This window comes from Mauremys reevesii, linkage group 5 (genome assembly GCF_016161935.1).
Source record: "Mauremys reevesii isolate NIE-2019 linkage group 5, ASM1616193v1, whole genome shotgun sequence".
Taxonomy (NCBI): Eukaryota; Metazoa; Chordata; order Testudines; family Geoemydidae; genus Mauremys; species Mauremys reevesii.
In genome coordinates this window covers 74,399,992-74,423,581 of record NC_052627.1, presented here as the reverse complement: position 1 = coordinate 74,423,581, position 23,590 = coordinate 74,399,992, and positions in this window count along the sequence as shown.

The following is a 23,590-nucleotide window of genomic DNA, read 5'->3' as shown; positions in this document are numbered from 1 at the left end:
TACGTTCCAGCGAGACTCTAGCCGTATCATTTGTTCCCACATGAAGGACAATCAGTGGATTCTTTCCCGCTCCCATTAGGATCCTCTTCAGTCTCAGGTCCACACCCGTATCTTAGCACCTTGCAGACAGCACACCCTTCTGTTCGCTGGATCAGCTCTGGTTACAGGCCTGTCTATTCTTCTCAGTAAGGAGTCCCCAATCACGTAGACCTGCCTTTTCCTGGTGATGGTGAGATTCTCTGGTCTATCCCCTCTGGCCTCAAGTCCTCTCGACTATAACATGAATAATTGAATCATTACTATATTATGGCTATTTGCTTAACATATATTACAGAACTTATTGTAGGCCAACTTTAAGAATATGGGAGCCATAAATCATGGTGGCCCCCGCAATTCAGTTTAACAGCATCAAAAATCTGTCTCATCATGCTGAATAGACTTTTTTTAGCATTAATGATCTGGAGGTTTTCTACTTAGAAAACTGCCTGTTTCACCTAATAAATGAAGGCCCTACAAAATATTTTAATAAGTATTGTGTTTGAGTTATGAAAGAACAAAAAAAAGTTGAAATACTTATATTATACACACACGTACTCTAGTCCTGCAAATAAACATGAGCTTAACTTTTAGCACTTGAGTAGTCCCATTGACTTCACCGAAACTAGTAATATGATTTAAAGGAAGTGATTATAAGGGTTTGCCTATATCCTTGGGGGCAGCCGGTTTAGGAAGAAATCACTTGAGGCCAGACAGCAGACAGCTAACAAAACTACCATTTTATTTACAGACACAGAGCTCACCAAACCCACCAAAGCTGGCTGAGCTATCCCATAATAATCAAACTCAGTTGCCATAGGAACAAAAATCATGACAACCAAATACACAACATATTCCTCCCCCCCTAATAAGAACATCCCCTAAATAAAACACACACTAGACTAGAGAAGGAGGGTAGATTGCCTCCATTCCCAGCTAAACCCTGGGGATTATTTTGCCCCATAACTGTGGGTTCGCCCTAGCTAAAGATCCAGCCAATGAGGAGGCCTTCCATCTCTAGGTGGATTACGGTGAACTTCTGGTGTTGTTGCACCTGAAAGTACCATGGGCTCAGGGTCCGCAGCACGAACAGGTGAGGAGGTGGTATCAGCTCGTGCTGGGCAAAGGGGTATCTCAGCCACCGGGAGTAATGGAGAAGAACAGTCAGGAACAGGTGATTCATGATTTGGTGTCTCACCAGAAGAGGTGAAGTCAGACCATTCAACTGCAGATGTGTCCTGAGGACTGGCATGACCTGGCAACAGCTGATCTACATGTCGCCGCCAGGTAAGATTCTCTGCAGTCCGGACTGTGTAGGAAACAGGTCCTGTTTGAGTGATGATTGTGGCAGGGACCCATTTAGCTCTGGAAGTATAATTCCGAGCCAAAACTGGCTGTCCCGGGCTAAAGGTTCGCTCTTTTGCTCTGGGTGCCCATCTGATGACTTGATATTGCTGCTGATGTTGCACAATTTGCCAGGGTTCAGAAGGTTTCAGCAGATCAAAGCAAGTGCGCAGCTGTCGTCCCATCATTAGAAAGGCCGGGGATGCCTGGGTCGTAGCATGAGGTGTGTTTCTGTAGGAAAGTAAGAAGGTATCCAGACGCTTTTGAATGGAGTGTTGTCCCCTTGCTGATTTCAAAGCGTGTTTCATTGTCTGCACAAATCTTTCAGCTAATCTGTTGGTGGATGGATGATATGGTGCTGACGTGATGTGGTGTATCCCATTTGCCTTCATAAAATTTTGAAACTCCTGAGAGACGAACTGCGGTCCGTTGTCGCTCACAAGTTCTTCTGGCAGACCAAAACGACTAAAGAGTCCTCGTAGTTTTTGGATAGTACTCTCTGCAGTAGTGGACTGCATTATAGAGACTTCTGGCCATTTAGAATGGGCATCTACTGCCACCAAGAACATGCTTCTTTCAAGGGGGCCAGCGAAGTCAATGTGAATACGTTGCCATGGGTTTTCAGGCCAGTCCCATGGGTGTAGGGGTGCCCACTGGGGTGCATTCCTCACACCCTGACATGACATACAAGCTTTTGCCTTCTCTTCAATAGCACTGTCCAATCCAGGCCACCAAAAATAGCTTCGTGCAATTTCCTTCATGTGCACTATTCCACAGTGACCGGAATGTAGCTGTTTTAACATCTGTGGTCTCAGTGGTGGTGGAATAATGACACATCTCCCCCACAACAAACAACCAGATTGGACCGATAATTCCATCCTCCTGGACATGTAGGTAACAAGGTCGAGTGAGACCGGAGAGGTTTGTCGAGATTATCCATGCATCACCAGGTCCATAACTTGGGACAATACTGGGTCAATGCGAGTTGCCTTCTTTATCTGAGTAGCAGTGATGGGTGTATTCGCTACCTGTTCAAAGTAGAAGATTTCCTTTTGGGCACTATCTTGATGTTTGACCGGCAAAGGCAACCTTGAGAGGCCATCTGCATTGCCGTGCAGAGTGGATTTCCGATATTTGATTTCATATGTGTGTGCTGAAAGTAACAATTCCCAATGTTGCATACGACAAGCAGCTAATGGGGGAATGCCTGTGTAGGGTCCAAAAATTGACGTCAGAGGTTGATGGTCTCTGAGAAAGAGTAAACTTTCTCCCAAACAGGTACTGATGAAATTTCCAAATTCCAAAAACAATTCCTAATGCCTCACGTTCGATTTGGGCGTAGTTAGTTTCTGCTTTGCTTAGAGTGCGTGAAGCAAAAGCAATAGGGTCTCTCTTCTCCCGAAGGCATAATGTGTGACACGACTGCTCCCACTCCATAAGGGGAGGCATCGCAGGCCAATTGTAGGGGTAAGGATGGATCAAAGTGCGTTAGAACTTCAGAATTTAGCAATGCATCCTTAGCTTTGTTAAATGCAACATCACAGGCTTCAGTCCACTTCCAGGCCTTGTTCTGCCCAAGGAGCTCATGAAGTGGTTTTAGCAGAGTGGCTAACTGTGAGATGAACTTTCCATAACAGTTCAGTAGTCCTAGAAATGAGCGCAGTTGGCTTACATTTTGAGGTCGGGGAGCCTCCACAATAGCTTTAACTTTTGCAGGGGGCCTTATGAAGACCTGCAGAATCAATGATGTGTCCCAAATATTCAACAGAGTGCTTGAAGAATTCACACTTGTCTTTGCGAACTCGTAGGCCATACTCTTCCAGTCTTTGTAGGGTAGCCTCTAAATTCTTTAAGTGATCCTCTTCATTTCTTCCAGTGACCAGGATATCATCCAGATAGCACTGAACTCCTGACAAGCCACACAAGATCTGTTCCATAGCCCTCTGGAACAGGGCGGGAGCAGACGTTATTCTGAAGGGTAGGCGACAGTATCGATAAAGCCCCTTATGAGTCACAATAGTCAACAGCTCTTGGGACTTTTCATCGACGTGCATCTGTAAATATGCTTGACTCAGATCAATCTTACTGAACTTTTGTCCCCCAGCCAGACCTGCGAAGAGGTCATCCATGCGGGGAAGCAGGTATTTCTCTGCACACAACACTGGGTTGACAGTGACTTTAAAATCACTGCAAATCCGGAGAGAGCCATCTTTCTTCACTATTGGAACAATAGGACTGGCCCATGAGCTATGGGTAACTGGTATTAGGACTCCATTGGTGACCAGGCACTCCAGGTCTGCTTCAACTTTTGGCCTGATGGCATATGGCACAGTTCGGGCTTTCAGATATTTTGGTGGACTGTCAGGTTTGATGTTCAATGTCACAGTGATTCCCTTCATACTTCCCAAATCATCTCCAAAAACAGCAGCATGTTTCCTTAGTATAGGGGTTAAACTGGTTTCTTCTTTAGTCATCCGGTGCACTTCTGCCCAGTTCAGTTGAATCTTCCCAAGCCAAGACCTACCCATTAAGGCTGGGTAATTACCTCTCACCACAAACAGTGGCAATTTAGCAGCCTGTCCATTGAGCTCCACCTTAACATCAATAGTGCCCAACATGGGCACAGCTTCTCCCGTATACGTCTTCAGAACAGTTTTTGTTGCCTTAAGCGGAAGATGCTGTAGCTTTTCTTTATACACAGTCTCGGAGACCAGCGAGACGGCTGCACCGGTGTCCAGTTCCATGCGTATAGGTTTGCCATCCAACAACGGGGTTACCCAGTATTCATGTGAGCCCACTGCCAAAGACAAAACATGCAGTGGCACTTCCTCTTGCGATGAGGTGTCACCTTGATCATCCTGGGTCTGCTCTAGGGTATGCAGGGTTCCTCTTTTTGTCGGCCAGACCACAGGCCTCTTTTTCTTTTGTTGACAGGCACACTCAATGTGTCCCTTTTTGCCACAGTGTCGACACAGCAGGTTCTTACACCAGCATTCTGATGCCTGGTGACCCGGCTTACCACAGTGGTAACATTCTTGACTCTGCACAGTTTTGTGGGTCGGTTCTTGTGACACTTTTTGCACCCTAGGGGATGCACCTATGTATTGCGCCTCCCTTGTAGCCAGTTCCATGGAGACAGCAATATCAACAGCCTTCTGTAATGTAAGCTGAGCCTCTGTCAGTAGGCACTTCCGTATAGCTTCACTGTAGAGGCCACACACTAACCTGTCACGCAGGGCATCATTTAACATCTCTTTAAATTCACAGTGTTCTGCTAGCTTTTTTAAAATTGCTACAAATTGTACAACTGTTTCATCTTCCTTTTGGTCTCTTTTGTGGAACCTATATCTTTCAGCAATTACCAGTGGTTTTGGGGAAAAATGGGACCCCAGGATTTCCACAATGTCACTGTAAGATTTAGTCTCAGGGTGTAGTAAGCTGCGTAGCAGGGAGTAGGTTTTAGCCCCTACAACACTTAAGAATATTGGCACCTTCTTCGTTTCTGTAATGTCATTTGCAATAACAAAAAGCTCAAAACGCTCAATATGCACATGCCACTGCTCTATATTCTCATCAAAAGGTTCCAGTGGCCTGGTCAGAGTAGCCATGATTTTTAGTTTCACTTTCACAGACAGTGCAAACAAGCAGTTTCTTTTGTTTGTTTGTTCTTTACCTTGACTTCTACTTCCTTCTGTTACTGGAGCAGCACCGGAATCCCATCCATCGTCACCACTTGTTATATCCTTGGGGGCAGCCGATTTAGGAAGAAATCACTTGAGGCCAGACAGCAGACAGCTAACAAAACTACCATTTTATTTACAAAGACAGAGCTCACCAAACCCGCCGAAGCTGGCTGGGCTATCCCCTAATAATCAAACTCAGTTGCCATAGGAACAAAAACCATGACAACCAAATACACAACACCTAACTGGGGCCTTATTTTGTAATTCAGTAGCATTCTTAAGCTAAAAAAACAGGTGTTCCTGATCTGAATCCTTTTCAGCTTTGGCAGGTTTATTGTTAAAAGTAGAAAATGCAGGAATTTGGGCCCAATCAAAGACAATGGATATTCTGGTTCCAAATGGAGTGGATCTAGCTCACATGAAGGTGCCAACGCAAACTTAACTATTGTGCTGCTATAACACTGTCTGCAACAATTTTCCAAGACCTTCTCACAACAGATATTAACAGTTGAAAAATAACAGGATTATGCTCTTGGAAGATCTATCCTAAAAGCACTATTTCTATTAAGTTTAAAGTGACATAGTCTTGGAAGACAATCATCCCACCCTTTCCTATCTTACTTGTACATTTTAAAGAAAAAGATTGTCTCTTATAAATTAACCGAAGTAATCAGATAGCTGAGGCTTCCCATACAGTTTGTGTATTTATTGAATCATTATTTACATTGCATGGGTTGGTCTTGTTGAAGCTGGAAACTAAAGCAGGCCAAATTGTAATCTTTTTTAGATAAAAACAAAATATGCTTGTGTAACTTACATATCTCTTTAGAAGTAGTAAGGCACAAATCAAATATATTATCACTTCAATATCTGGTATTTTGGATCGTCAGCAGGTCTAAATCAATGTAGTGCCATGGATGTCAGTGGAGCTAAGCTGATTTATACGAGCTGAGAATCTTGTCTTATATTTATTGGAAGCTATTTCCAGCTTTGCAGGGAGATGAATTTTACGCTCTACTGAATCTTTTCCATCTCTAAATACCATGATTTTATGGGTTCCCCTATATGATAATATAAAGGGGAATAAAATGCACCACCACAGATTGCCTCACCAGAAGAGTTTTCAAATGTTCAGTCTCATCTATTTCAGTCACCCCTTTATGATGTCAATTTACAGATGTTACAGGAGAAATTAAATAAATTGCTTGCAAGTTGCTGCTAGTAGTTAACCATCTCTAGTCAGCACTGAGGTAAGTAAGCTACAGCTTATTTACCACCATGGCTCTCTAGTAGTATCCTTTTATAAAATGAATAAGTTTGGTTAAAGAAAGAGTCAGTTTTATAGAAGATAACAAGGTCTCAAATGTTGTCAGATTAAGGCCTTTAACCCTTTTTTCTCTAAGTTCCAAAAGAAAAAAAAATTACATGTCTGATCAGAGTCTACAGATATTACTCAGGTGAAATTCCCTTTTAAGTCACTGTTGGTTTTGCCTGACTAAGGAATGCAGGATTGGATCCATAAACATTTTGGGTTTGGCATTTTAATTTCCGCAATGAAATACTTGGAAGAAATTAAAACTGTAAGGGACAAAAAATTACACTTTTCCTAGTGACTTAACTGAAAGAATCTATATATAAAAAAGCTACATTAAAAGAACATGCAAGGTTGCAAATCAAGTGCTTAAAAATCAGGAAATGCAAGAATTAATGTTGCCTGTGAAACCTTAATTTGGCCCCTATGTGTGTATGCATTAGGATACAGTCTTTCATCATGTTATTACATACTATTTTTTCCCCACAAAACTCATATCTTTTGGTGTACAGGATAGATCTGCTCTGGGTTCTTTAGTAAAGATGGCTGTGATCTGTAGGATCCCTGCCTCATTTGTTGCAGAAGTTGGAAAGTGTGTAGCGAATGAGGCAGGGGACTGCAGGAAGACAGAAGATGTCTCATGGTTGTCAGCTGAATGACACCTGGAAAGTTGGATTTTATCCTTGCCCTCTGTCACAGTTTCTTTGTGATGCTGGTCAAGTTCCTGAAACCAGCATTGTCACAGGTGGCCACTTTGCTTGACTTTGCATCCTTAATGTTCCTTTAATGTTGTTGCTCATCAAACTTGTACCAGTATTGAGCTGTTCAGGGCTTACATTTAGCTGCCTCTTTCTGGCCACTGGCTTACAGAAGAATAGAAAAGAGAAAAAATAAGTGAGGATGGAAAAGAACACACAAGGGATGGGGGATAACAATGTCTCACATCTCAGGTAGTGGCCTGGATTTAGCCAATGTTGGTAGGGGTGGCAACATCATCAGCATCCTTCCTCTGGACTGATCTCATCAGAACATCTTTCAGGATCAGGATGACAAAGGTCTGGGGTCTCAGGAAACGGTGGGTGTGTCAGCATGATGGTGAAACTAGCTCTCGTAGCCCATTTCCCCCCAAAGTCTCTTCCCTTAGGGACCCCAAAAGGGAGTGTTGGGTGGAATAGCCTGTCCATTGATTATTCTGTCCACCAATTTGGCCTAGTTTCTGATACACCAATTCTGATTTCTGGTTCCACATATTTCTTGTTTAACAGGCATGATCTTAACACAGTCCTTAAGTTATATCTGTAGGCCTTTTTGTTTGTACTGATTCAGTCTGTCTAACTCACTTTGGAAATGGTACAACATTTGTTGTTTTAGGTTATTGTGACATTTTATGGACTTACACTCACTTTCTACAGTTGAGCTCACAGCCCGGGTAAATCTGTAGGCCCAATTATTACAACAGGTCCCCCAGGTAGAGAAGTCTCAGGACAGCAGGAGGCAGAGAAATGTTGCTGCTTGGTAAAGACAGTAACAGGAAATGGATGGCAGCTCTCTTATCTTAGAGGTGAAGAAAAAATAATTGAAGTCTGGGTCTGAGCAGGCAGGGAGAGAATTTGCATTTTTGTGTGCATTAAAGGTTGACTTTTCAATCTGAAATTATCATAAATACCAGGGGCAGCTCCAGGGCCCAGCACGCCAAGCGTGTGCTTGGGGCAGCATGCCGCGGGGGGCGCTCTGCCGGTTGCCGGGAGGGCGGCAGGCGGCTCCTGTGGACCTGCCGCAGGCATGCCTGCGGAGGGTCCGCTGGTCCCGCAGCTTCGGTGGAGCATCCGCAGGCACGTTTGCGGCAGATCCATCGGAGCCGCAGGACCAGCGGACTCTCCGCAGGCACGTCTGCGGGAGGTCCACCGGAGCCATGGGACCGGCGACCGGCAGAGCGCCCCCCGCGTCATGCCACCGTGCTTGGGGCGGTGAAATAGCTAGAGCCGCCCCTGATAAATACATTCACAGAGGGAAATTAAAAAGTCCAAAGACAGACTCTGGTGAAAACCTACTTTAGCAATGAGTATGTTATCTGTACAGTGGTATACAGAGATTGGTGAAATGTGTCTTGGAAATAAATAAGGTTCATATTCAAAACAAAAAGAAGTGTCAGGAACTCAAGTTGTTGAGTTCTGTTTGCCACAAAATGAAAATAGCTATATGCTTTCAACCTTAATGAAGTGTGTGGTTCAAAATTTTGTGAAAACATGGACAAATGTCTCAAGTAATCTAACAAACAACTGGGAGGAAGATGGGTATGTTTAAGTTAGGGTAGTATGAGCTAAAGCTGACACATGCATAGGTTGCAATTTAACAATGTGCTTTTTTTGCATTTGTTCTCTTTTTATGCTAGTTGCTTAATATTTTCTTCTAGCAATTACTATTGCTTCATATTACTTTATAGATTATACCCGGGCAATAGTACAGGCTTGCAGATAGTACTCAGTATATTCTTTTCAGGAACCGGGTGTAAATTTCCAGCAACGTGCAGCTTTATATTAGTTGGTTTGCCCAGACCCTAGCCTCTTCCCTTGGTTGTGGTTATGAAACACTAATTTTCTTTTAGTAAGAAAACAAATGACTAATTAGCCACTCTTACTGCCTGAGCAAACACACTCGTGGTTTTTTACTGTTTAAAAGAAATATTTTTGTGGGAGCCATTTGTTGAAATACTGGCAGCATCTCACTCAATTCTTGGCTCTGTTCATCCTGATCCAAATAAAGAATACAAATTCTTTATTTATAAAAGAGAGCGTTTTTTGTAACAATAGAGCAAACCTCCAATGTGCCTCATCATGTGTAACCTTACATTAAACTTCCATTCCTATAGAATGAAGAATTTTAAAGTCATGGTGTTGAGTTGTGCCAACTTGAAAATAAAAAAGCATTACCATTACTCTCCATACAGGATTGAACTTGATGGAGAATCCCTTGGTAATATCAGAGATGGAACTTTGTTTCTGTTTTGCATGGGCCATTTACAATTTAATATAAAAAAATCACATGCAAAACAGAAATCCTTTATATAAAATCTATATCCAAAGTGTAAGAAAATTCTTGATTACCTCACTTTTTGCTTAAGAAGCAGAACACATATGGTGAAATCCTGGCCTTACTGAAGTCAGTGGGAGTTTTGCCATTGACTTTCAATGCAGCCAGGATTTTACCAATTGTAATTTTTCAAAATCTGATTTTGATTAACCATAAAAACCTCAATATGTGTAGCTGTCTTCAGATTACACCCCAAGTGGCAAATGTGCAATCTCCATGACTTCAGTGGACTTACCCAAGTGTAACCAATTGATTGAAACTTAGCAAATATTTCTCTTGATAAAGCATAACGTAGAAGGTAGTCCTAAAAGTGATGCACAATGTGGATTCTCATTCACCCTCAACTGTTTAGTTCTGAAGTGAAAGCAGTAATATCTCATTTTGGTTACTAAAGGAATCAGATAAAACTCAATTACACAGAGAGCAGATCTGTTGAGTAGCATGGTGCCATTTTTGCCTAGTTATATTTCAGACTACTTTCACTGCATTTTAAATATCTGAACACTATTGATTATTGTAAATGATATTTCATCTTTAACACAAAAAGAACCTTATCTCTTCCAGTATTTTTGGAAAGTTCATATTTCTCATATTTTTGTAGCTAGTTCCACAATTTAAAAAGAATAATCTCTTTTGACAACTAAACTAATTGTAACCATAAGGTTTGCTTATTTAAGTTTTAGTATTCTGGTAGCATGCCTATGACTGATTGAGCAGCAGGACACCATTTGTATACAAGTTAAAATGTTCACCAGACATTAATGAAACCGCAGCCCTGCCAATCTTATATTTAAACATGAGCCAAACTTAGTTGGCTACAATAACTTGTAGACCCTCACAACATACTTCCAAATAAAGGGCTGTTGCTTTTTCCCCTCTTTCAGGATATGTAATTAATATGTAGCCATTTAAATGTCTGTAAAGGATCAGAAACTGAAAATTTCTAAAATTAAAATGAGTAAAAATGTTCATAAAGTGTAAGTATCCTGTAAGAGTATTAATGACACCCTCTGGGATTTCAATAGATGTCTTACAGTCTCTTTTTTTTAATCTAGCTTTTGGAAACAATAACTATGACACTGATTTATTCAGTTCTATTGTGCTTGTCACACTTCAAAAAAAGACACTTTAGAATAAGATATTCTATTTAAGATACATTTAAACAAACCAGGGGGTAAAGCTGCCTGGGAAAATGGGATTTAAGTGTCTAGAAAACAAGATTAGCCTTCTCCACTTGATCTTTGGTGAAATAAAGTTGAACTGAGATGTTTCAAAGCTGACAGGTCCTAGTGCATTCCACTTTTTCTTTGCATTGCTGAATCAGAGAGCAGAGGCCATAGGCTTTTGCTGCCCTTTTATTGTTGCTTGGTTCCGTTGAGCTGATTCCCATGTGACAACTTCTATTACGTAGCTCTATAGAGCAGCTAAGGCTTCACTAATAGCTCTGCACTTTATAATGGCTCTCTAGCCAATCCTATAGACTCCTTGTAGTTGTTGGATAGACTCAAATCTCTATGATTGATAGTATGTGGCATTTGATACATTTTTTAAAAGGTTCAGTGAAGTAGGACAAACACTGTCACAAAACAGTTTAAGTACATACTCCATTTCAGTTGTTTAAACATCTTACAGTACTACTTCATGTACAAGTTATAAAATGTGCAGGAAAAAATGGTTGGCATCAATGTAATTTTAACTGATTTTCATTATTGTCTTAAATTAAAACTTGGTGTGCCTTTATAGCAGATAATAAAAAAAGCAGACTGGGGTGTGTTAGTGTCTAGTCATTTTTGTAATGCAGAGGACCTCAATTAAACACAGAATAGTAGATGAAAATATCAGTGCAGTTACTAAATTCACTGCAAGATTTTATAACTAAATTCAGAAAAAATACCTCTCCAATGAAATTTTGCTTCCTGTGATTTAGTGACCAAAAGTACTTCAGCATTCCAAATGTATCCTGTAAATGTACAGTGCTTCAGGTGTACAATATCACGGTATCATTACCTTCATTTTTCTACTCCGCTTTTATTTCAGCCTATCATCTTCTTTTCCTCATTTTCTACAGTTGTGTACTGAAAGCATATTTTTTCACCTTCCCCCCCCCAACAAAAGTCTCCTGATGGATGGGTGTAGCCTTTGGTTTTCCAGTTGCACAAACTGATTGAGACAAAAGCTCAATGTTTGCAATAAGTCTGTATGTAAAATCAAATATAACATAACCAACATTTTCAAAGTTGGATGTCAAAAGTTAGGCACCTAAATTTATATTTAGGAATCTAAGTTCCCTGACTTTTTTTCAAATGTGCTTTTCAAATTTGAACTGTGGCACCTCTGAAAAATCAGGCCACTTATTTGCAAGTATAGTTGCAAATGCCTAAATTTTAGATTTAGATTGGAAACTGTTTTGGGCAGGCAACCTGTCTACATGCTTTTGTGCGCTCAATAAATAATAATTTAAAAGAAAAGTACCCATGTTTGAAAATTGGTCTATAGCTATACTTTTGGCAGTGATAGAATATTGTGTTTTAGTGATGAGCAAATTAATAATAATAATAATGTGTGTAAGTGTTTGCAGAATCTGGACCAAAGATGACCACCAGTTTTCATATTTAAAATCTAATTTTGCAATGAAACAGATGTATATGAACATTATGCTCATAGTCTTCATAAATTCATGGGTGGAATACATCCTGCTCCACAGATCTTCAAATATCACTACCATAACTTCAGTGAGGTGAGATTAGCAGCTCCCAGATCTTTAAAGAGGACAGTACTCTAAATGTCATCTGTCAGGGAAAAATGATGTGGTTTTGGTGTCAGCTATTTTTAACAGCTCTGGTGTTATCTTATTGAAATACTAGTCTTATTGAACTACTCTTCATATCTGCAATGAAATCATAGTTGTGAAATGTAGCTTTTTCTCTTTTCTATCTGACAAGGGTTTTGGCCATGTACATTAAATGTAATCTAATACAGCATGTTGTATGTTCTACTGTAAATATGATATTATAAAAAGATGTCTGTTTGGCAAACATATTCCAGGAATTTTAAATGCTGCATAAAATGTTTATGTAGTTCTATAGAAATCCCACTCAAAAATCTTTCAAAACCCTTATGATTCCACAAACTCCAATAAGCCAGACACCCACATTACAAGTATTGTAAATGGATGTTCTAAACATTATGTGTATCTGTAGGTTGGGCTTGTAGCAGCATAACTATAAAATGAGGTAGAAAAGAGGACTAATTGTTTTTTTGGCTGCCATAAAAAAAGACACGTAAAAATGTCATCTTTTTCCTTGACAGAACTGCTCCCTATGTGTATTGCAAGTCATAGCTGCTCACTTTGACAAAAATATCTTTTTACTGTGTTTTATTCATGTTAGTCCTGCAGAAGATAGAGCCATGGGAGAATGAGCTGGTCTTTTATGAGAGTCATGAATCAATAGAATTGTAGCAAAATTCCACTTGCAAAATCTTTAGCAGGAATGATTCTTGGACTAGAAGGAGCCCAGCTTGACTTTTAGATTCCAGACTAAGTTTACAGGGCTGGCAGTTAGAAAAGGCATATATTTTTCTTGTAAAATGAGAAACTTTGATCTGGAGTAACTGAGAAACAATAAACATGGGGTCCAGGATGACATTTTTAAAGAGACTTTTTGGGGCATAATTATATTTTAAGGCCACTTTCTGTAGCATGAACTGTTGGATTCCCTAGGAGAAATTACTACACGATGCTCAACCCTTATCCATGTTCCATGGCCAAAAGAAAACAAAAACAAAAAAACCCCACAAAAAAACAGCATTTTGGATAATACTTCTTTAAATTATAAATCATTGAGCCCAAATAAATACATTATAACAGAGAGGTTTTTTAAAAAGTTCTTTTAAAAATCCAGTCAAAGGTCAGTGTCCTTTCTTTCCTTTATTTATTTATTTTTGGTAATGTATCCCTCATCCTTCCTCGCCCCATCACCTTCTGACGCTAGATCAGCACCATGTCATATCTAAAATTTAACTTTGGGAGCTCTGTAAACCAGGTGTCACAGAGTGCAGGGAATGAACTGGTGAGCCTGCACTCTGATCACTTAGATGCTATTTAGTTCCCCTGAGGAAGCTGATTGGGGTAATTTATCTAATCAGGGTGGTGGGCATAAAGATCCAATTAGCCCATGAGCCCATAGCTGATAAAGAGGCACAAAAAGGAAGTGCCGGGGGTGGGGGCAGATGCCTCAGATAAGGGAGAATTCGATTCCCCTCAGGTCCTGATGAGAGAGCAAAAAGCACTGTAGATATTGTAAATAGACTGTTGCATGGGGAGTGTAGTGATATTGGTGGAGAGAACTTGAAATAAAAGGTCAGTGAGTGCACACCTGGTGGAGTTGGTGCAGTTTCTGAAGGGAAGAAAATAGGAATGACACCATGCCCTGTTAGACCAGGTGACTTGTTCTTTGGTTTATCACACAAAGCACTTGCACTCTTTGGGCATTGTAAAATATGTATTAATTTACTAATAGATGTTAAACTGATCAGAATGAAGTCATTTCCTACTGGTGACTGTACTGGTTATTAACCACTAGGAAAATAAAGTGCTGTAAACAGAATGCTGTATCCATAACAATGACCACTATTTAACTTTCCAGCCCATTAAAAGGTAATTATTTAATTTTCTTCTTTATTATTCTTTGATACTTCCAAAGGTTTGTAACAACAGACTCCACCTCAGGACCTCACCTCTGCCAACTCATCATTAACTGCCAAAAATGTCCTCCCTGTCGGTCATTGTTCCTTAAACAGATGATATTATTGTTAAAAAGAAGTAATACATCCAGCTGAGTTTCAAAATACCTGATAATATTTTGTTTACATTCCTACTTTTATTTACTGTCCTGGAGCTTTAACATCCTACCTATCTTGTAGGAAGGATGTGATTTTTTTAACGGAATTCACCCTATAGACTGGAAATTCTCTGCAGGAAAACTGGAAGTGCAGACTTCAGGATTGAATGTTTGATGCATCAAGTGGAGATGCTATCTGGAACTCTCCCCTGTTTGGGACTAGATCAGAACTTTCTCACATGATACAATACCCAATGACCTAGTGGAATCTTCTACTACTGCAATGGTCATCGCTGCTAGCAGTTTTAGGCTCTAGTCGTGTTCAGATCTCTCCTTGGATATACATTTGTAACTGTCCTGTTTACAATGATCTAGACGTTGTACATACTTTATTCCCGGGAATTTCTCTGAATTCAGATACACAAGAAGAATGTACACTCAAGGTTAAATCTGGATCTACTGAAATCAATGGCAAAACTCCCATTAATTTCAGTAAGGCCAGGATTTCACACTCTCTTGTCATCCACTCTAAAAACTGGTGCAGTTGCTCCCACTGAAAAGTAAAGAGGAAACTGTATTCACTCAGTCCATGAGGAAGGCCATACTACCATTTATTGCAGTGGGCTTGATGTAAAGGATGCCCATCTTTGAGGTTTTGGCCCTTTAATGCCTCCAGAAATTTTAAATGTAAGGAAAAAACAAACAAATACCGTTGCAGCCTGGAAAAACTGTGGGAACTGAGGCAGGAATTTTCTCCCAATCTTCACTTAAAAAAGAGGGATTTGGGGGACTGCAGAGTAGGGAAAGGATAAGACCCCCCCTCCAAGTCTGTATATCCAGGGGATTTACAGGGTAGGAAGGCCAAGAGATCCATAAATGTAGGAACCACCATGTGGACCACTCCTGCCTCCCCATTGTTCTGCTTCCTGTGCCCCTATCTGTGGCACCAAAGCTCCTGTCCCTTGGCTGGGTTGCCCTGACCTGCTTATTAATATTCAAAATGCGTTATATTTGTACAATGCCCAGCTATATTTACCTGCAAGTTTTGGGGATTTGGAGAAATGGAGTACAATGATGATGCCAATAAGGAGAGATCCACCCTCAGTGTCCCTTCTGTGAATATTCATGGCAAGCATGCATCAGACCAGGGTAAGGGTATTGAAAGCTGCTTCCTGGTTAATATAGCTTTTAATGTAAACATAAATTATTTGAAAAAAAGGACATTTATAATTTTGGACTATTTCTTTTGGACTATATTTTTTGTTGCTGCTATAATTGTCATGTTCTATGGAGGTAGCAGATCATGTAGATAAGGAGAGATTCCATGACTTTTTCCAGTCGCAGAATGGAGGAGGATTAGTGAATCACAGAAATTAATCCATTCACCGGTCAGTGCATATTTGGTCTCTTGATTGCATTTTTATTGCTTTGTCCAGACTAGTTTAATTGTCCCATTCTGTAGCCTACTGCATCTCTCTCTCTCTCTCTCTCTCTCTCTCTCTCTCTCTCTCAGGAAATTTTTTCCTTTTCTTCATTTGATCCTGTTACTTCCCATGAAATCTTCTTATACTACCATAAGGAACTCTTCTCTGTCCTTAGTGTTTCTAATCTACAAATAATGTAGATGATTATTAGTCCCCCAGAATGATCAGAAATAGGCCCCTTTGTATTTCTCTGTTCTCACTGAATCTCAAATCCTCTGTTTAATATTAATCTTTCAAAATTTAGAGTTAATCAACATGTTGTTTACTTTAATTGCAAAGCACTGATTAAGACAGTAAATAAAACTAGAATGGAGCCAGAACCCTGCAGCAACTCACTAGATATCTCCCAGGTTGATAACTTGCAATATATCATAACCCTTTATTTATGATCTATTGGCCAGTTTTCAACTTTGTATAGTATATTTGCTGTATTATCTTCATCCACTGATTTGGTCATTCCTTCACTAAAATCTATCAAGTTTCTCTTTTGGCCTTTTTCATAGGAATTGTAGTTTATTGTGCCTTTATTGTCAGGTTTGTTTGGGTTTTTTAGGTAAATGCCTATCTAAACAGAATGGAGTCAGAGAAAAATCTAAGATATAAAAGGGTAAGTAACTCAACCAGCAAGTCTAAAAATTTGCTACCTTTGATTGGCTGCTACAATCAGACATTCCTGTTGTTTGATGGGTAAGGGAATGACTAGCATAAGTGAACCTGGATAAAAATGTAGCTTCTAATACCAAGTTACCTGCTACCTTCCACTGTGTGGAGCAAATGGTAGAAAAATGCACCAAGCTAGGGGCCAATCCCATGACTCTGCTGCATTCTTTCCCTGACCTCCACATTTCATGACCACTCCTTCACAGCATTGAGACTCCGTGGCTGGGAGTGAGTAGAACGGAGAGAAGTCTGGATGCAGACACTGGATTTGGCTTGCTTTCCATGGGTGTGGCAGATAATCGATTTGAAAACCCGCCCACATGTCACTGCTGCTTAGAACAATACTTAATTCTTCCTGGCTGCAACCCTCAGGTTCTCCAAGAGGCACTGCATGCAGATATGGATTTGGAAGGGTATCAAGGCAACTGCCCTCTGGAAGCATCCTGACATTTGTGGGATTTCCATAGATTTCAGAGCCTGGACTCACTGTCATTTCCATGAGTGGAACAAATACTGCTCCAACTGCTGAACTGGGGGAGAAATTCAATGACCAGAAACTTTCTGAATTTCCAAATCCATGCATGGTAAAACCCACGTAATTGTAGCCTTTTGTTTGTTTTTAACACAAGCTGCCCTACTCCTTTAAAGAAGGGTAAAGGTTAAATATGCCCTGAAATATTTAATTGCCAGCTCTTTGTTTTGTCATGGTTGATAAACCAAAAGCTGATTTAGCTAAAATTACAATGTTTAGTTTTGCACCTTAGGAAAGGAGTTTACATCTAAGGTCAAGTGTTCAAGTCAACCTGAAAGAATGAGCAGTGTTATAATACTCCTTGTGCTGTGAAAACATGAAGCTGACTAACTGTTGAAATGCTGAAACTTTCACCTCAAGTATGCACTGCAGTAGTGTGTGGGGGGGGAGGGGAGTGGGGGGGACTTGACTTGCAGCTCTCTGTTTGACCTTGACTGCAAATGGACTGAAGTCATGATGTTTTTTCCCCCTCTCCACTGGCATTCAGCAGGGTTTTTTAATGAGGCCTCTGCAACACGGTTTTACCAGACAATGTGTTATGTGAAAGACATCCTAATAAACACAAAACCTGTTATACTTTAAGTTCTGTTCTGTTCTGTAGCCTTGTATGCATTTTTATATCTAAAATGTAAATCCTGTCTGGCAGAAAAGAGAATAGACTCCTTCATCCCATTCTTATAACTTAAGTAACTAATTTTCAAAGTATATTCCTAGGTAATGATAGAGACTCCATTGTTGCCTTTTGGGGAAAAATTTCCAAATACAGGTATACACCTAAGTAAGGAAAGAAAATGAGCAGTCTGGCATAAATTTCACTTTAAAATAATCTTTTCTTTAGTTTAAAGGGCTTTGATTAATACTTAGGCTCCTTTGAAAATCCCAGCCTAAGGAAAGCTAGGTGTTCAGCTCCTATTGAAATTCAATGGGATTTAGGTGCTTAGCTCCCTTGGGCTGCTTTGAAGATCCTAGACTAAAATGGTGGACTGTAACAGTCTGGAAGAAACAGTAGTCTGTCACATTAAACAACACCCATTACAGAATGGTCTGTACACAAGACTGCTGGACAAATTTGTTAGAGGTGTCTTATTACTATGTATTTTAAAATTTGTGCATGTCTATAATTTATCAGGTGGCAAATAGTGGTTCCAAAGAGCTGTACAGTAAATAATGTATGTATAACTTCAAAGACATGTCCGGGGTGTGCTGTGGGAAGATGCAGCACATCAGAGCTCTACTCTGCCTAATCCTTCACTGGCATAAGACCAGTGGTGTAAGTTCGAGCTGCTCTCTTCTAGCTTTGGCTTGCACCATGACCACACAATTCAGAATCAGTGAGCCTCAACCAGCTCCATGACAGCCTCACCACCACCACTGTGCTTGAGTGCAGCTCAGACGCAGCTGAAAATCCACTACCATTTCAACCCACTGCCCCCCAAGACTAGCGCACATCTGCCTTTGACAATAATAAATAAAACTGAAAATAATTTTCACATATAGTAATAGCAGCAAAGAGTCTTGTGGCACCTTATAGACTAACAGATGTTTGGGAGCATGAGCTTTCGTGGGCTTTTATACCCACTTCATTGTGGTATCCACCCATGAAAGCTCATGCTCCCAAACGTCTGTTAGTCTATAAGGTGCCACAGGACTCTTTGCTGCTTTTACAGATCCAGACTAACACGGCTACCCCTCTGATACTTGACATATAGTAATGTTTACATCTTATCCCTCTGATGTAAGTGGCAAAGGCATAGGGAGAATTTACTGCATTCTGATTGTTTCGAAAATTATGCCAAATTATTAAGCAGAAATCTTAAACTAAGGAAAAACCAGTATTGGAGAAACCAACAGTTAAAACAAGCACCATGACACACCGTAGGAGGAAAGTGGAATGAAAAAACAAAGGTAATCAGAGTTGCACCTACTCACATCAGGACTGAATTTGGCCATCTGTTGAACAATTATACAGGAATTTGTTTTCAATTATTCTGGGGCTTGTTTTCCTCTGTTACATTCCAAATACATTTTATAAACGCTAGCAGGAAAAAGATTCTGAATGCATTCTGTCTCTCTCAGTAAATTGTCAGTTTGAAGAGTAACACACTGTTGGATATGTAATGTGATGTGTGTGGTAGTCATGTGCTATTGACTACTAATATTTTTCTGTTGATTTTGAAGTTATTTATATAACAACATGGCTTTGATTATACACAGACTGTACACATAGACTGTGCAGAATGTTCAGCTAAGGAGCAGTACAAACTCAAGAGCAGTACTTTTTATTGCTTAGATTTAAGGTTATGACTACAACCAGCATTACATGCAGAAATAGTCAGTTTATAGGAAATCAAACCAATATTGCCCACATACCAATGCTTGTACAAGGCTTATGATACCACTAGAGAGAAGCTACATTAAAGAGAAGCCTCCACCCCTATTGTGGGACAACTGAAGACAACCCAAGGCCAAAGACACAGCTCTGGGAAAAGATGGATGTCAGTGTCTGCATTGCTGCCCTCCCCCAGGGATTCCAGCTCAGGAACAACTTCAAAGATTTGTAGTGGCCCCATAAGTGGAGACTACCCAAGTGCTCTGCTGAACAAGCACTTCCCTTGAGCGGGCTGGCCAGTGCTGCTTATTTGTGGGTTGCACCAGCTGGCTCCAGTCCTTTAGTAAGGCAAGGATTCAGGTGCCTTTAGACCTCTGACCCTCACCATTCACTGGGAATTTCCACTGCGAGAGGCGTTTTGACAGCTTCAGAAAGAGGAAAACTAGGACTGAATTGAATCTAAAGAGAATGATGTAATTCAAAGCATGATCCTGCAAGCCCTTGAATGCAGAACTCACATCAAGGGCTTGCAGGATCAGGACCTTAATGATCATCACTGTGGTGATTTTAAACAAGTACAAGTTTCCAAAACAAAACAAAAATAAATAAAATTCCCAGATATTATAGACCAAGTTATCAGTCTAAATATCTTAGATACCACTTCTGCAAAATAATTTTCTTTCTCATTGAATTAAAAGGCTCATGGCATTTTCTTCTTTAGAGAGGAGTAATGGATAAATCTACATTCTAGAGTCCATGACTAGCACAGATGCATAGTGCAGTACTTCACACCATCCTGATCCAAAGCCCACGGAAGTCAGTGGAAAGACTCCCAGTGACTTCAAAGGGTTTTAGATCAGGTCTCAAATGACTAGGCTCAGGATCCTAACGTGGATCAGGCAAGGTAACACTAAATACTGAGCCAGCCAAAAAAACTACCCTTTTAAATCAGAGAGCGTGAAGAAGGAAAGAGAGTGCATTAAGCACACAAGCAGTAAAATGGTGTGGTACGTTTAAATACTTCCTTTCTATAAAATACACAAAAGAGATAATGGGGGAACAAAGAAGTACAGACTGAACATTAGATTTCACCTTTAACTTTGCTGTTGTGACAGCATCTCAGGTATTTTCCCTGTGTAATAGGCATGTTTCTCAAAGTGGCAAAGAAGCACAGAGAAACATGAAAGGAAAGAATGTCATGTTTCTCTGTGCTTCTTTGCCCACTTTGGGGCATTCAAACACAAAGGGACAGATAGTGTGAAACAACAAGTAATTTTCAGAGTCTTGATTTTTGGGTGCCCAACTTAAGGTGCCTTTTTAAAAGGTCTTTTTTTCCCCCCAGAAGTTGGGTGCTCAGCACTTTCTGAAAATCAGGCTTCTTTGAGGCATCTCAAGATGGGCCTCTGAGAAAGGAGGCACTCAAAATCACTAATGGCTTATGAAAATCTTGGCTAACATCCAGATTTTTTTAAAAAAATCCTTTGCATAGACACAAAGAAAAAGAGTGGTTGGAGGGCGGGGGAGGAGAAGTGAGTCTTACAACAACACTTTCACCTTTTGGAACAACTCCAAAAAAACACCCCAAGGTTCTTTTGATTTGCAGAGCTCAGGAATTGGGCTGTCTGTTTTTTGTTGAGCCTTACATTATATATAAACTAAATTAAACTTGCTAGTGAGAAATAAAGATCTTGTGTGTTAGAACAAAAGCAAAACAGCACTACTTGTCTTTTTTATCTCTTGGAAATACCTCAGTTTATAAAATATGCGAGTCTATTTAGAGACAGAATGCAATTTAATTTTGAATCTAAACAAAAACTCAGTGACTAGTTGAGACTTAAACACAAGGAAAAATGAAAATCACAAAAGAAAATTTGACCACATAAGATTCTTAATTCTATAAGTTCCACAACCACAAGCATAAAACCAAGTTATAATAACAAGCTACTGACTTTACTGCTACTGCTCTAGATAGACTTCCTCAAATCCCACCCTTTCAGCTCATGTTTCCTTATTGCAGTTCCCATATGACATTTCCTATCATTGAGGCATCCTGCTTCTGAAATGTGCATATGTTTCCACAACTGTTTTCTATCTCCATTCATTCAGATGGAACGTGGACATATCAGGTATGTCTAGACACAGTAAGGGAATGTGCTTGACAGATGTACCTGGTATATTAAAACACCAAGATGGTTGACATTTGGATTTTTTTAACACTTCTTAAAACAATACATTGAGAAAATTGCTTGAAATTGGTTCATATAAGATTCTGTTTGTTTGCTAATCATAGTTAGTATTGCAGCTACAAAGTAGTGGTGGGCAGACTGAAAAATGGCCATATATGCCTTCACTTATATCTTATTATATATTATATGAAACTCACTTCTGTATGGAAGGCCAGTACAAGGCCTATGCGCAATTAAGTCCCACTGAAGTCCTTAAGTCAGCTACTGGCCTTGCACTGGTTCACTCCATAGGAGTGAAATTCATCCTTACTTATGATGTAGATATCTTACTAATGGTATAACATTTTTTTGTTTGGTTGATGGTCAGAGGAGGGGTAAATACTTTTAAGTACTCAATAGCAACAAAAAAAATTCAAAATAAGCAATTCTATATTTTCAGATTTTGTGAGTCTTCACGGCAGATTTAATGCCAGGGAAAATCAGGGTTATTCTGTTGTTTACTAGACATCAATATCTGTTGCCAGGTTTGGGCAAAAAGCCCATAGCCAAGATCCAAGTTTGACTTTCTTGACCAGCTCAAAGTAAACCAAATATCGATCAGTTACTCTGAAATCTCTGGATACTTGGTTGTAATGCATCCTTCTCAGATGATTAGATGAAAAGATTTCCTTGGGTTTGCTGAAAATGTAACTTTTTAATGGTTTTTGGTTATTTTATTCACGCTATAGCATAATATATGATTGTACATAATACTGTATATAATTGTTAACGAAAAAGGATTTTAAGATTTTCTTATTAATTTAGCTGTTTAAAAGTTTGTATGTTAACTTACAAATAACAGAAAACAGTCTCTAGTTCAGCTGAAAAAAATACAGCGTGAATTGAAAAATGGTCTTGAGAAAGAACGGTTCAGCAGCCAGTCCAAATCACCAGTGGCATATCTCATTATCTGCATAGAGAGAATACAAAGCAGGGGTTCTCAAACTGGGGGTTGGGACCCCTCAGGGGGTCACAAGGTTATTACATGTGGAGTCGCGAGATGTCAGCCTCCACCCCAAACCCCACTTTGCATCCAGCATTTATAATGGTGTTATACATGAAAAACACTTTTTAATATATTTAAGGGGGGTCACACTCAGAGGCTTGCTGTGTGAAAGGGGTCATCAGTACAAAAGTTTGAGAACCACTGATACAAAGAATCTACAGTTGGGGATGAGAAGACATGTAAGATTTAGAACTGGTGGATTCTGCAAGGTCTAGGAATTTTGGCCTCTATCTTGAAGAGTTAAGCCTGTGATTAACTTTACACTCTGGAGTCATCCCATTTAACTCAATTGTACTACTCACATGCATTAACTTAAGCTCAAGTGTATGTCTTTGGAGGATTGGAGTCCTGACTGCAAAGTCAAAGTACAGACAGAGAATGAGTCTGTAAAAGGAGCTGGGAAAATTCTAAAGCTGGGAACTTAGAATAACATGGGTTGTGTTGTGTCCTGACTTAGTTTTAGGGAATTAAGAGTTGGTCCTTGCCTGAGACTCAGAGACTGGAATAGCTGAATCTAAATATATGTCAACAAAGTAAAATTATGGTAACTATGGAAGGCCTGGTCTGTTCCCACATAAGTTATCATGATTTGGAACTCTGGAATTTTTAACTGTGTAAATTTCAGCTCTTTCCAATTATTAAAGCTCAAGTTTAAGGTACAGCATGGGGAGAGGGAGGAGGGCATTTGCTTTTATTAACAAAGGATGCTAGAACACTACTAGAAAATCCTTTACCTACAGATGGATTATATTTACATAAACATATTCCTTTCACTTATTTTCAAAAGTTTTCATATGTCAGTAGCTCTTCAATAACACTGTTGACATCAAGGGAAAAGTAGTATGTAGGGAATACAGCCCTTTCCTTTCACACACCCAAGACTTAAGCAAAGTATGTATCACCGTACTTTCATTAGAAATGTGTGGTTTTAAAAAGGCATTATTTTTTAACCACAGCTTCAGTGAAATACAGTACCAATACACTTCCAATTGGGCAGCTTCAGTTTGAGCGAGGATTGCTCCAATTCTATTTGAAGAAGCACAGTACA